Source organism: Helianthus annuus, unplaced genomic scaffold (assembly GCF_002127325.2).
Source record: "Helianthus annuus cultivar XRQ/B unplaced genomic scaffold, HanXRQr2.0-SUNRISE HanXRQChr00c084, whole genome shotgun sequence".
In the NCBI taxonomy this organism is placed as follows: Eukaryota; Viridiplantae; Streptophyta; class Magnoliopsida; order Asterales; family Asteraceae; genus Helianthus; species Helianthus annuus.
Window position 1 is genome coordinate 2,792 of NW_023395600.1, and position 4,890 is coordinate 7,681.

At 37.6% G+C, this 4,890-nt stretch overlaps 1 long non-coding RNA gene across 2 annotated transcripts; it reads left to right on the forward strand.

Moving 5' to 3' along the window:
* The first annotated feature begins 769 nt into the window (after positions 1 to 769).
* LOC110910838 lies at positions 770 to 4,605 on the forward strand. Of its 2 annotated transcripts, XR_002576513.2 has the most exons (5): positions 770 to 1,101; positions 2,870 to 2,940; positions 3,170 to 3,366; positions 3,662 to 3,807; positions 4,148 to 4,605. It is a non-coding gene; the product is annotated as an uncharacterized LOC110910838 (long non-coding RNA). The 2 variants fall into 2 exon arrangements; XR_002576512.2 differs by having other exon boundaries at positions 3,170 to 3,807.
* Positions 4,606 to 4,890: the final 285 nt, after the last annotated feature.

Below are 4,890 nucleotides of genomic sequence, written 5' to 3' on the forward strand. Positions count from 1 at the left end.
AATTCCAACTCCTAAGCCTCACTGAATATGTAAATCATTTATTTCCAATTCCAACCAAACAATTCTTGATATAATCTCCAACACGCAGCTGCCTATCGATGAATAAAATTCAAAATTCAATATATACCAAAGAAAAAAAATAAAAGGGGAGACCAATCAAATATAAGCGAAAAGAAACAAACAACAATATAAAAGCAGCAATTGAACAGCAAGACCAGTAAACCTGTTACATGTGGAAGAACCCCACCAATCGAACAACAGCAAACCTATGGAAGAATCCTTGCATGCCAAACCAGTTTCAATTCAAACTTCCTTTTTCTTCAATGAAAACATAAATGAACATCATCATATTTGGTAGACATTGACAGCTTGATTACTTGGCACGCATCGCAGGTGTGGTGAAGATAAATGAAAAAAGAAAGAAACCTGGGAAACACGTACACGCGGCAACGATAGGGGCATAACAAAGGAATAAAACACATACGCGGCAGCGATAGGGAAAATAGGAAAAATTGAGCCTGTTATTAAAAAAAATGAAGCCCAAACAGAAACAATATAAAACCTCAAAAGCCCATTTGCAATTCTACTGTTCATCATAACTTTGTATTCATATAGATAATATTAATATTAATATTCTCTATTAATAAGGAATTCTCTATTTCTCTATTATTAATTAATTAATTATTATTAATTATTAATTTAATTTAATTTCATTTCTCTATTAATAAGGAAACTGAATGAATAGTTAAATCAGTCGTGTTTCATCTTCATTTGTTTAAAGGGCGGTGCCTTCACCCATTCAGCCCATATATAAGGCGGTGGGAGAGAGATGTATGGACTGACAACGGTGGATTGTGGTGATGGAGGAACCGCCACTGCTAAAGACCGTCTTGTCTAATCGGCGACTATTCGAGCTTCGTCTTTCTCTGCGTCTCATCGATTTCCTCGGCCAAGCGACTCTTCAGTGGAGGCCCGCTGTTGCCGGCGGCCATTTGAGGCCGTTTTCTGGTGGCGGCGGCTGTTCCAAGGAGGCCCGTTGTTGCCGACGGCCATTAGAGCCCGTTTCTGGCAGCGACACGACAACCTTCATATTTCTCCATGGTAATCTCTCTGTATCTCCATTTTTGTGTTTTATACTTAGAGCTTTTGGTACATTGCATGACTTCTCTCATATGAGAACTCTTTTGATCTATAAAGCCTAAAGAGTTTCTGGCGTAAAACCCTAAGTCTGCTATGAATTTCTGGTGGGTGGAGTCTGATTGTTGATATCCAGCAGTCTTGATTATTGGGTTTCTTCATGATCAAGAAGTTGTAAAGGTGGAATCTTTGCATGTTATGAATTCAAAGATCAAGATTCTGAATTGGAATTTTGATTGTGTTGCTGTTATGAAACCCTAACGGGTCTTTGTTTCCGAATGGGGTCTTTGATTTGTGCGGTTGTGGTTTTTCGCAACCTCCGTTGTAGCCATTATTAACGCAGTTGAATTTCACCTAGCCTGTTGGAATTAAGGGTATATGGAACTGAAAGTTATGTTCGGTTGTTGCGTCTCGGTTTGCTGGCTATGATGACTTTGGTATAAAAAAGGTTTTATGTTGCATAACAAGGATGGCGAGTGCATTGTTTGCTACTAGCAACCCGTTATGCAACCATGACAACCTCAATACCTATTCTGAGCCATCTATTATAATTCATTAAAAAAACACAAAACAAGTTTCAGTTCCGTGAACAGCCTCATTAAAGTGACTGAATCATTTCCGTATAAATGGATCAGTAAAAAAATGGAAAGTAGGGTTTCATGTAACTTCAATGACTATGGATGGCAGTTGTTGGGGTGTTTTGATAGGGTTGTCCACAAATGGCTTAATATTTCCACTAATAGTTCCGATTACAGTGCTGATGTTGATGATAGTGTTTGTGATCCTGTTGGTGCAGGTTAGTTTGACCGGTTTGTTAGTGATTCGAGTGTTGTTTTATTGTTTCTATGATGTTGTGTTTTGACTTTTGAAGGTGGGTTTAATGGATAATTTCAGAGGTATTGTGTTATCAATCAAATGAATTGGGATTTAATGATAGGAATCGAGTTGACTTTCAGAATGATCCTAATGGTAAAAAAACGTTCATATGTTTTATGGTGTTGATATATATATTTTTTTGAATTTAGATTAGTGGTTCAATATGTTTGAGTTTTGTGAAGAAAGGGCTTTTGGGTCGGGTGGGGCTGGTACGAAGGGCTTTTTAGGGCTTTAACATAACACGTGGGTGTCTCCCAACCTCCACCGTTTCCCTTCCCTTCCCATCCCGTTAATTTATACGGTGTCAAATACCAGGAGATAGAGAGAGACGTAGATTTGAGCGAGCGGTGATGGAGGATCCGGCCGTCGTCTCCGGCCGACCACCCTCGGGTTAAACCGGTGGTGATGGTCTGGTGGTTTTGACGCATCAAACAATGATGGTAGTTGACGGCGACTGCGACCGCTATGGATTCTAGGTTTCCGGGGGAAGAAAGAGAGAAAGCGAAAGCCGATGGGGTTGCGGCGGTGCCATCGCGGCCCTACGGCGCGTCACTTCCTCCTCTTTTTCTTTACCTTTTAGTTTACAAGAACCACACTACAGACCCCATCTCTCACACAGCTCACTCTTTTTTTGCTCGGTGTTCTACGACTTTTGTGAATGGCCTTAATGGCGCTTCATGGCGGCGATGGTCGTTGGTTGCTTGCCATGTATGTGAAACGCTCTTTGTAGGCTTTGTTGTCTTCCTTTTTCATTATTTGTCGGTGTTCTTTGTGTTTCGAATTCTTTAATTGCATTTGATAATTTGGTGTTGTGTATACTAATTTGTTCACTGATTAATTATTTGTCATGTTGTAGGGTTGATATTGTTCTGTTGCTGCTTCAAGTTCGAATAGGAGTTATTTTCCCTGTCTATGAAGTTGATTCAGGTGATTTATAAATTTTTAGGCATTTAGGTTTATGCTGTTTTTGGTGTCGTTTTGTTGTTTTAGGTTTTGTATTTTTTGAAGGCGTGTTGATTATTGTTTATCTGATGTTTGATTTTTCTTTTTTGTTTCTGATTTGTGTGTTTGGTTTTGTTTTGGTTAGCTGATGATGTCTAACAAACTATGGTTTCGGATACAATAATGATGATTTTGTTGTTGTCGTTGTTTTCAGGCGTTGTAGAGGATATTTTAGGTTGTGATTCAACTTACATTTAGTTAGCGAGTAATCCGACAAGTCATACTCTCCATTGAATCCATAGTTGCTACGTACAATGTAATTAATCAGGCGTTGCTTGGCGAGATCCAAAGAGTATCCTCGAGGGAAGGGAGGGCTGCCATTAAACTTCATTTATAATGGGTTTTTCAACAGTAAGTTCATTGGTTTCAATGAAATTATATATTTATATGTGTATTTTTTGAGATTGTGTTTGCTTTGTATGTTTATATCTTATTCTACTTTTATAAGGCGCCAGATTAGGTTCTGGTCTGAAAAGGCGTGGATTCAACTCCCAGTCTCAGTAAATTGTTTATACAGCTTTTTTAGGGCGAAATAGACTGTTTCTGTACAGTTGTTACACCTATGTACTGTCAAGATTTTGTGATGTTCAGCCACAAGGGTTACTCATAAATTATCTAATGTTTATATTTGTTTAATATTTGGAAGCATTGGGATCCAAGGATTAACAGTTTGACCACCTTTGATAAAGTGGATGACGAAAATGATCTCACAAACGATTTGGGTTGCGGTCATTAAAAGCTAACGGAAAAGAGGTTTCTGTATGGGGCTTTTCTTTACTATCACTATGAAATGTAGGTGGTATGGTATTTGTTTGTTATAAGAATAATTATAGTCTCCTAAGTAGCATTCTTTATTGCATTCAAACTAGGGGATTACATTAACCTGCTACTTTACAATACAATGAGCAGGACTTACCAACTCCACTTCTTTTTGTTAAAAACTTGGTAACAGTATGACAACTGTCGCGTCTGTACCTTTTTTTGGAATTCTTTTGGATGTATGACTTCCATACATCCGGTATACTCGAAACTGGTCTTTGTCTATCGACCCGACTATTTAACTTTGGACTATTTTGACTTCAAATATAATTTTTTGGTTGTTTCAAGCTAATAATAATTTTTAATGGACTAGGATGGGTGACGTTAACATGTCGAACTTACGGTTAGAAGTCATGAGAATCAGTTGGTGATTCCACACCAGAATTCTACAATGTCATCCTCTTCTTTGGTGTAATAGACATATTACAAGATTATGACATCAGCAAGAAAGCTTGAGCACACCTATAAGGCATTCTAATACAACCGGGCTTCCATTTCGCTCGCATGCATACAAAAACTTCAGAAGCAGCAAATGCCACAAAGGGAAATCGACTTCAAGGGTCAATGCAAAAGTCCTTTTGCTTCTAGGTATGTATGTGGACATGTAATCTTTTGGGTCCAGTTCCTAAATATGTAATATTTTAGTTCCTAAATATGTAATATATTTGGTCAACTGGAACATTTTCTCCAATTCAACACAGATTGTGTGTATGTACATTGTATAAAGTCTAACTCACACATATTAGAGAGTCGAATACATCATATACGGAACACGCAAAAAACACATTGTAAATAGCTATGCTAAAGATAAGAGATTCAAGGAAGGAAACTGGTACATCACGGAGACTGAATCACAATTTAGGGCAAACCAATTGCGGAAACAAAACACTCAGTACGTGAACCTAATCACAATTTACATGTTAAAACTACACAATTTTTAATAATCCATTCAACACGTAAATACATTATACAAAATGTATGAAATGATTAAAGAAATTGGTACAGTAATTGTAATTGGTAGATTAATGAATATTCCTAAAGAATTTCAATTCTACG